The sequence below is a fragment of the Myotis brandtii genome, unplaced genomic scaffold (genome assembly GCF_000412655.1).
Source record: "Myotis brandtii unplaced genomic scaffold, ASM41265v1 scaffold298, whole genome shotgun sequence".
NCBI lineage: Eukaryota > Metazoa > Chordata > Mammalia > Chiroptera > Vespertilionidae > Myotis > Myotis brandtii.
Genome location: NW_005361391.1, coordinates 2,311,646 through 2,321,779, shown reverse-complemented (window position 1 = coordinate 2,321,779; position 10,134 = coordinate 2,311,646). Strand labels below are relative to the sequence as shown.

Genomic DNA, 10,134 nt, shown 5'->3' with positions numbered 1-10,134 from the left:
TAAATGCACCGGACAAAGCTCCTAAATTTGATGCTACAAGGCACCACCTTAAGTTTTCCAGGCTGCAACTGTGCATAATTTTAAAATGTTTTTTTTAAATGTATTCATTTATTTTAAACATAATACGAGGAAGGTGTTAAAACTGGTATAGTAGCTCAATAGAATAAGTATTCCAGATTTTGGGGAGGGATGAAGAATCCTCCCCTTCACCAGAATCCTCCCAACTTGATCATCGTGGATTAATGATGTGCTTTGTGGATGTGGTTAGTCAATGATAACAGCCTGACAGATCTTTCTTTCTACACCAAGTCCCATTGAGTTATCTGGTCCCTTTGGTTGAGGAAGAACCATTAGGCCAGGAGCACTGGCATTATCCAGGGTGATGTTCCTCAAGCGATTGACCAACCTATCAGGTAGTGAAGCTGGAACAGCCTTGGGGCCCTTGCAGACTCGCCAAACATTACAAACACTGCACTTGCCAGTGTGCCGATTAAGAATCACCTCATCTCCAGCCTGTAGCTCAATGCCATCCTGAACTTCTTTCACATGGAAAAAGAGCTTCTTGCTATCTCCTACTTCATAGTTAATGAAGCCAAACTGATTTTTCACACACTCCACAGTGGCCCTATGCAGAGGTGTGATGTTGTAAGCCATAGACTGTGCATTTTGGCCTAGGACACACAATTGGAATTTTACACTCTTCTCTATCTGCAGGCAATCTCCTTTGTTGGCCATTTCAACTATGCCAGGTGGATAGACCTTACCTTTCATATCCCCTTTCTCCACAGTCTCAATCATTCCTTGGTACTCAGTCTGTGTTGGATCAACACTTCTCAAGGGGCGAATGACTTTACCAGAGTAGATGTAGAATCTGCTTCTTCAGTAAGGCCATTCACCAAGTGTGTTTTGTTGACTTTTTCTGCACTGACTTTGTTGCTTTTGCCTTTGGACCAGTTGTACTTGACCATGTCCACCAGTTCTAGGCTATCAGCATCACCAGAGAACTCACTGTAATGGAAAAATATGTCCTTATCATGATTGGCTGTTTCAATAAATCCAAAAGTATCCTTCGGAATTGCCACATAACCTAAGAGCCTCTTGGAGTTAGAATTATGATCTAAAAGTTGCACACAGGTTACATACAGTCTGCTGTCCAGGCCTCTGTTTGTCACTAATACTGAATTCAACCTTATCACCTGTTTGAGGAGAAGTAGATCCGTCCACATCCTTGGCTTGAAAAAAAATAGTCAATTTCACCCCACAGTCATCATAAGCAATAATACCACCCTCAGTCTCTGTTTCCTTGCCTTTATTTTGGCTAGTGGTTTTAGAAATGGAAAAAGTGGCTTCTTTTTCTATAGTGCCCAGAAAATGATGATTTGAATGGAAATGGAATGAAACCATGCCCTTGGGAAGTTTTTTTAAATTCTAATAACATGATTTCTTTGGGCAGAGAGCATATCAAGAACCACAGTAAACTTTACTTCATCTGCAGTATGGAGCTGGTTCCCGTCCAGAATTTCACTATAGTGGAAGAACATATATCAGGATCCACACACTTGAAGAAACCAAAACCATCTCTCATGGCAGCAATCACACCAATTTCTTTGACTTCATTAGTGAACTGAAATGTATTTGATAGAACTTCTATGTTGGTTGCTCGTTCTAATTTGTCATGTCAATCTGTTGAAATAGTAAAGCTAACATGGTTGCCTTCCAACAGGGTCACCTTGAATTTTGTATCTTTATCTCCAAAGGGAAGTTCTTTAGGAATCACAAAGTTAACTTTAATGCATCCTGGCAATGGGTCATTCTGATTTTTACTGGTACTTTTGGGATAACTTTGGTTACAGTTCCTTCAAAATGTTCAAAGCTGATATTTTGAAAATGACTGTTCCTTGAGGCAATCGTCTGACATGTGCTGCAATTTTTTGACCATTTCTCTCCTTGATTGTGATTTCCACCTCATCTCCAGGCTGTAAGGCCTCTAAGTCACCCTTAAATTCACTATAGTGAGAGATATCTCTTTTACAGCATCACCTCTTTCAATAAAGCCAAATGCCTCCTTCATGGCACAAAGTACTCCTTGACAGCGGGCTTGTTTATTTTTCAATGGAATAATGTTTCGAGCACTTACAGCATCAGTATGTTTATTGTTATCAATTAAAATTTTTATTTTATCTCTCGTTTCCAGCTGAATATTCCCTTCCAAGTCTTCAGGGATGTAAGTCAAATAAAACACTTCTTGTCCATTTATTCGGTCTTCAGGGAGGATTTCTTGTTTTATCTTTACCAGTTTAACAGCAATGGGTTTCCCAGTCCGCCAGTCAGATGATACTTTGAATTCAACATCATCTCCTACTTTTAAGTCCTGCAGGTAGCCATTTTACTGTGAACAGTGGAAGAAAAGTCTAGCTTGATGTTCTGAACATTGAATAAATTCGTAAGAGGTTAGCAGTTTTTCAATAACCCGTTTCACGCAGTGCTGCTGAAGTACTATCGGGGTACCCATTGTGTCCATTGTTGTGGAAAAGGTTTGGATCAAAGCTCATCTCACAGTGATAATCAAATATTGCACTTTCAGTAGTATTTGCTGATTCTTCTTCTTCAGCACACGTTTCAAAGGATGAGTGTTGCTAGTATTAAAAAGAAAAAAAGAGTGATAGAAAATGGTCTATCAAGCTAATAAAGAATGCAACTGCTGCTGCACCAGGCAATCTCACAGTACAGCACTGAAGAGAACAAAGATTACTAACAGCATTGGGAAGTGCTCTTTCAGAGCTGTTGAGTAGGCACAAACTTCTTGTTTCAGATTAAGTGTTGTGTCTTCAACTTAAGTGTACTCTTCTTTGGTCTTGTTGGTTGTTTCAAGGTTTGTTCTTTGCCTGATCTGAACTACCCGTTTCACGCAGTGCTGCTGAAGTACTATCGGGGTACCCATTGTGTCCATTGTTGTGGAAAAGGTTTGGATCAAAGCTCATCTCACAGTGATAATCAAATATTGCACTTTCAGTAGTATTTGCTGATTCTTCTTCTTCAGCACACGTTTCAAAGGATGAGTGTTGCTAGTATTAAAAAGAAAAAAAGAGTGATAGAAAATGGTCTATCAAGCTAATAAAGAATGCAACTGCTGCTGCACCAGGCAATCTCACAGTACAGCACTGAAGAGAACAAAGATTACTAACAGCATTGGGAAGTGCTCTTTCAGAGCTGTTGAGTAGGCACAAACTTCTTGTTTCAGATTAAGTGTTGTGTCTTCAACTTAAGTGTACTCTTCTTTGGTCTTGTTGGTTGTTTCAAGGTTTGTTCTTTGCCTGATCTGAACTTGAAGCAGCAGTTTCAGGTGGTAAAGTCTGTTCTGTTGCAGCTCAGCGCCCCCTCTCCAGCACCACTACAAGCAACACAGCCCATGACATTTTTTAAAGTACCCTCTTAAGCCACAGATTGGGAGAAAATATTTGCAGAAGACATCTGAGAAAGAACCATTATCCAAAATACAGAAAGAACTCTTAAAACTTAAAGAAAACAACTCAGTTAAAACAATGGGAAAGAAATTGGAGAAGACACTTCACCAAAGAAGATAAACAATGTTAAATAGTCAAATGAAAAGAGATTTAACATCATATGTCATTAGGAAATTGCAAAATAAAACAATAATGAGCTACCACTACACACCTATTAGAATTGCAAAAATGCAAAACACTGATAAAAACAAATGCTGGTGGAGATATAGAGCAGTGGGAACTTTTATTCCTTGCTTGTGGGTATGCAAAATTGTAAAGTAAGTAAATGTTCTTATCATATATGTTAAGTCCACTTGGGATGCCATAACAAAATATCACACATGGGCCTTATAGAATTGGGATTGTGGTATTTTCATTTGTCTCAAATTATCTTTTGATTTCTTTCTTGATTTCATTGTTAACTCACTGATTATTTAGTAAGACGCTATTTAGCCTCCATGTGTTTGTGTGTTTTTCAGCGTAGTTTTTTAAAATTGATTTTGCAGAGAAAGGGAGAGGGAGAGAGAAAATAGAAACATCAATGATGAGAGAGATTAATTGATCAACTGCCTCCTACACATCAAGCCTGCAACCTGGGCATGTGCCCTGACGGGGAATTGATAGGTTGATGCTCAACCACTGAGCAATACCAGCTGGGCTAATTTATTTTTTCTTGACTGATTTCTCTTGCTAAAACTTCCAGAACTATGATGGATAGGAGTGGTAAGAGTGGACACCCTTACCTTGTTCCTTATCCTATAGGTAAAGCTTTCAGCATTGAGTATGATGCTAGCTGTGAGCTTGTCATATATAGCCTTTATTATATTGGCAAAATTACTGCTGTTTTAAACCTAACAGTTTAAAGCAATAATAATTAGTTATCTCCTAATTCCGAGCTAGGAATCCTGAGGCATCATAGCTGGGTGGTTTTGGCTTAAATCTCTCATGAGTTTGCAGTCAAGCGTTGGCCAAGCCTGCTGTCTCATCTAAAGGTTGTATTTTAATTATGCACTTTTGGCAGGTCTCCATGTTGGCTGGGGACTGAAGTTTCTCATCATATAGGCCTCTCCATAGCTTCTAGGAGTGTTCTTCCATCACACCAACTGGCTTCCTCGAGGGTGAATGATGTAAGAGAGAGAGAAAGAGGGAGGGAGGGAGAGAGAGAGAGAGAGAGAGAGAGAGAATATAATGTAGAACTCACTTTTAAAAAATAACAATATCAAAAGTGACATAGCATTACTTTAGCTGTATGTTGTCACATAGACCAACTTTAGGACAGTGTGTAAGTAAACTACACAAACAATCAAGATCATTGGAAACCATTTTGAAGATTGCCTACTATATTCATGTTGGATATCTTTAACACAAGATGCAAACCTTTAAAAGCTGTTGTTTTTATTACTTTAATCTATATCATCTAATTATTTGTGGTAACATACAATTGTTATGTGTAAGTTTGGGCGAGGTGATCCCTATATTTCCTTCCCAACCAAAGACTGGGTCCATAGCACTTTTGCACCATGTTAAAATGACTGGGGACTTCCCTTGTATAAGGAGTGGTCTGAGAAGCTGGTACCCTGAGGGGGGTTCATGTTTATTTAAGAATCAAAGAAAGATGAAAATGAGGCTAGGAAGAAAGCTGAGGTGAGAGATTGAGAGACTTTATACTGTATTCAGATGGAAGGTTGAAGTGGAAATCTGCAGAGACAACATGCAGTACACTTAATAACCAAGGGGGAAAAGAGAAAGAATTCAGAATTGTGTTGCAGGTTGACTGAGCCTGGGTGTCTTAGGAATTCTTAGGGCATTCTTTTACAATGCCAGGCATGCCTTACTGTATGTGGGAATGTTGGTTGAATATTTGTCCATTCTATTCCTCAAGGCCTTATATATTCTTAAATCAACTATTGGATGTTGATATAGGGCATACTATACTTGATGTAGAATTGTTTTCCATCTTTGTATATGTGGTTGTTGGCTAATTTCTACTGGTTAGAGCTTTGCTGTGAATGTTTTTTCAGGGAAGTGAGTCTCCAAAAGTTCTAATTTCCTATATATGGGTGTATGCATTCAACTGCCCATCCTAGAGGCTATTTTCCATGACAGGACAAGTTAAAAATTTTATAATTATAGAAAATGGAGAAAGGAATTAAAAGAATATTAGTCATTACGAAGTTTTATTGCATAAGTTCAGGGAGGAGTAAATAAATGCAGGCACCTCCCAAAGTTGTGTCCACCATTAGGAAATTGGTATGTGGTCATCACAGGCATTTTTCTTTCCAGGTCTAATTGCAGTCTTGCTCTGGTTTTGAGAAGTCATATGATATACAAAGAAAAAGCTAGGCAAGAACTTGGTTTACAGACTGAAGTGTCTCTTCATGCTCCATCTAATCTTAGAGAATCAAGATTTGGTGGCCGAAATACCAGAGCAGCACCACTTAAGTGTTGCACAGCGCAAGCTCACTTTGTAGCCTGATCCTGACCACTGGTATGTGCTGTCCTCTGAAACTGATTTTCCCAGGACACAATAACCTTGCTTCTTAATCTCTCCTTATTGTGGGATCTAGTACAGATCTTTGTGCTGCTGTAGGATGGTGCCTGTGAACTTCAGCATTCCTCAGAGATCTTTGAGTGAAACCAGGCACATTTCAGAGTGTCTCACTAAGTGACAACAAAAACCCAATAAACAAAACCAAAACCAACACACACACACACACACACACACACACACACACACTGCAAAAAGAAATCCATACTAATAAAAGGGTAATATGCTAATTAGACTGGGTCGACTGGACACCTTCCGATCGTCCAGTCCTCCTTCTGGACAAAGCCACAGTGGTGGGGGCCGAGGCAGAGGTGATTAGGGGTGATCAGACTGACTGGCAGGGGAGCAGTTAGGGGCAATCAGGCCAGCAGGGGAGGGCAGTTAGGGGAGATCAGGCAGGCAGGCAGAGTGGTTAGGGGCAATCAGGCAGGCAGGCAGGGGAGCAGTTAGGAGCCAGCAGTCCTGGATTGTGAGAACGATGTCCGACTGCCGGTTTAGGCCTGATCCCACAGGGATCGGCAGTCGGACATCCCCCAAGGGGTCTCGGATTGGAGAGGGTACAGGCCAGGCTGAGGGACCACCCCCCCCCATGCATGAATTTCATGCACCGGGCCTCTAGTTAATTCATAATAAGCCAATAAGATGTGTAGAAACTGTATAGCTATGTTTGCATCTTGATAAAATACTCTACTTAAATATATGCATTTCATGATTGTATGTTTATTAAAATGCATTACATGAAAAATGTTAATTTACAGGTCACATCAGGCACAGTATTTTGAAGTCCACTTCCATACAAATATGGGGATTCTGCTAGAAGTAGAAGATTAAACATCATATTCTTATGAAGTGATGAACCTAACCTTTCGTTTCCAATAATGGATATACAATGCCTGACACTAAGAAACCTTTAGATATACATGCCTTCTTTCCTAGTTTAAATTTGGCCTTGCACATAAAGTTCATAAATAAGGAAACATCTTTTAAAAGCTAATTATGGACAGAAGCTAGTCATCAGAAGTACTCTCTCTGTATTTCTGAATTTTCTTAGTCCTCAGCTTTGAAATGGATCTGTGTTGTCTTCCTAGTCCCTGAGGTTTACTGATTATACACAGCTTCCCTCTGTTATCAACCCCCTTTATTGACTGATGTCATCATGTTTCCCTGGAAGACAAAAAGGAAAAGAAAAGCCACTTCTATGTATTTTCACATCTCTGGACATTTATTGAGTCATAGCTTGAAATGTAAACATATTCTGTTGAGAGAAAAGAAACATTGATTTTATTGTGACATTTATTATGACATGTGGACTATACTTTTCTTCATGGTTGACACTCATGTCCAAAAGTGAGGCACTGACTTGAGGAATTTGGCTGACTTCCCTAAAGCAATGTCTCAGCAGAGGTGAGAGAGAAAGTGAGGTATGTAGGTGAGGCAGCTGGCTCCCCCATGCTGATCAAACAAGGGTGGCATTGCCATAAAAATGGAAAAGCAGATTCTGGACAAACACTAGGCTCTCTTGTGCTCTTATTGTATTTTGCTTTGGAAACATGCAGGCTTAGTTTTTACAGCAGCAGATGTTTTTAAGACTTGAAGGGAAAGAAGCTTATCAGGTTCCATACCTGTGCCTATCACCAATGTGCTTGCCAAGAAGGGGCCTCTGAACTGAACACCCAGAGGGGCAAAGGACACACTCAGGTGTCTTGAAAGGCACTTGGAGAATAGTTTATAAATGAGAAATGAATTAATTCTTAGGGCTGGTCAAAACTTCCTCATTCTTAGTTCATTTTGATCTTTAGCCATGAGGACATAATCCTATATAATAAAAGCATAACATGCTAAGTGTCTGACCGATTGGTTGACCATTTGGTCGACCACTCAACCAGTCGCTATGATGTGCACTGATCACCAGGAGACAGATACTTCGACTGGTAGGTTAGCTTGCTGCTGGGGTCTGGCTGATCGGGACTGGGCGAGAGGGCCAGACATGCCCTGGAGCCCTCCCATGGTCCCTCCCCAGCCAGCCAGTCCCCATGGCCCCAATCAGGACTGAGCAAGATGGCCCTGATTGGCCCTGATCAACAGCCAGGCCGAGGGACCCCACCCATGCATGGATTCGTGCACCGGGCTTCTATTTTTATCATAAAAGAAGAAACCACTCCTGAGGTTTCCTATGTTGGAACCCCATCCTACTGGGCCTCATGACTTCTCATTTACCCCACATGTGCTTTGAGGTTTGGACAGGTCTGTCTCTTCACTGCTTGCACCCCCACATCATCCTAGCATTTGTCTTTAGCACAGTGGACACTCACCACACCTGGGCTTTACTGATTTCTCAGAGGTCCACTAGATTCAAGGCATTCTGAGATTCCCCAGTGTCCCCTGATATAAACTCTCTTTGGTGAGTGTTATGTTTCAGAAGAGGTAGGTAGACTGCATTAGTGCAGAAGGGGTGAAGTTAAATGGATGCACATTGCAGCAGCTGACAGACTGAAAGGTTGCAGAGATTTGGGATGTGGAACACTGACAAGCAACTGCACCCAGTGTGTCCAGACTGCAGGAGGTGAAGGCATTGCTGGAGTACTTCTGGTTTTGGCATGAAAGATTTTATTTGATCTCCCTTCACCAATGTCCTATCTTGGTTGTTTTGTGTTTTTGTGGTGGTGTGAGATATATTGTATTCCCCTTAAGCTTCAGTAACTCAGAATGTGAATATGACCTTTAGAGAGGTAATTAAATTAAATAATGAGGTCATTAGGGTGGACTCTACTCCAATCTAAGTGGTGTCTTGTAGGAAAAGGAGATTAGGACACACAGAGAGAAACAAGGGAAGTGTGAGCACAGAGAACATACCATGTGAAGACACAGAGAGATGGCCATGAACAAGCTAAGAAGAGAGGACTTAGAAGAAACCAACTCTGCTGACATCTTGATCTTGGACTTCTACCATCCAGAAATGTCAGAAGATAAAGGTCTGTTGTTTAAGCTACCCAGTCTATGTTATTTTGTTATGGCAGTCTGAACAGACTAACCCAGAAGGCTTTTTCCATTCTGTGGCAATTGCAAAACTAGTCAGAAATTACTCCCATCCCAGTAGCTGTTCCTCTTTGCTATGGCTTTGCAGCTTGGGAAGTGAAGACTGTTGACTATGGTTTGACTTGTTGACTTGTTCTAACCAATAAAATGTGCAGAAGTGACTTTGTGCCAGTTCAAAGTTGGGCTTTAAAAAATTTTTCAATTATAATTGACATTCAATATTATTTTACTAGAGGCCCAGTGCATGAAATTCATGCACTGGCGGTGGGGTGGGGGGCCTTCAGCCTGGCCTGTGCCCTCTTGCAGTCTGGGACCCCTCACTCCTTACCGCCTGCCTGCTTGCAGCTCCCTACCTCTCAGCTTGCTGCTCCTTAGTGCTGCCGTGAAGGCTCCAGCCACCGCTGCTGCACTTGCCAGTCCTGAGCCTGGCTTCTGGCTGAGTGGCGCTCCCACTGTGGGAGCACATTGACCACCAGGGAGCAGCTCCTATGTTTAGCATCTGCCCCCTGGTGGTCAGTTCATAGCGACCAGTCATTCCACCGTTGGGTCGATTTGCATATTAGGGTTTTATTATATAGGATTAGAGGCCCGGAGCACAAAAATTTGTGCACTGGCGGCGGGGGGGAGGGGGGTATCCCTCAGCCCCACTTGTGCCTCTCACAGTCTGGGACCCCTCAGGAGATAACGACCTGCTGGCTTAGGCCTGCTCCCGGGTGGCAGAGGGCAGGCCCAATCCCTAGGTGCAGCCCCTGGCCGGGCTCAGAGCAGGGCCGATTGGGGAGTTGGGGCACTGCCCCATGTCATGCACAGAGCAGGGTGGATCGGGAGGTTGTGATGCCACCCCTAGTCACGCTCAGGGTAGGGCCGATTGGGGGGTTGGGGCACCGCCCCCTGTCACACTCAAGGCAGGGTCGATGGGGAGGTTGCGGCGCCACCCCCTGTCACGCACAGAGCAGGGCCGATCAGGGGGTTGGGGCGCTGCCCCCTGTCACTCACAGAGCAGGGCCCATCAGGGGGTTGAGGAGCTCCCCCCTGTCACGCACAGAG

The 10,134-nt window shown here is 42.4% G+C and overlaps 1 long non-coding RNA gene and 1 pseudogene across 1 annotated transcript in view; one reads left to right on the top strand and one right to left on the bottom strand.

Moving 5' to 3' along the window:
* Positions 1 to 207: 207 nt before the first annotated feature.
* Positions 208 to 3,003, bottom strand: LOC102263927 (annotated as a pseudogene).
* LOC106726648 overlaps positions 2,976 to 10,134 on the top strand; it is a 12,783-nt gene continuing 5,624 nt past the window's right edge. The window contains exons 1-2 of the long non-coding RNA XR_001362718.1: positions 2,976 to 3,059; positions 6,820 to 6,824. This is a non-coding gene — a long non-coding RNA (uncharacterized LOC106726648). The remainder of the gene's footprint in view (positions 3,060 to 6,819; positions 6,825 to 10,134) is intronic.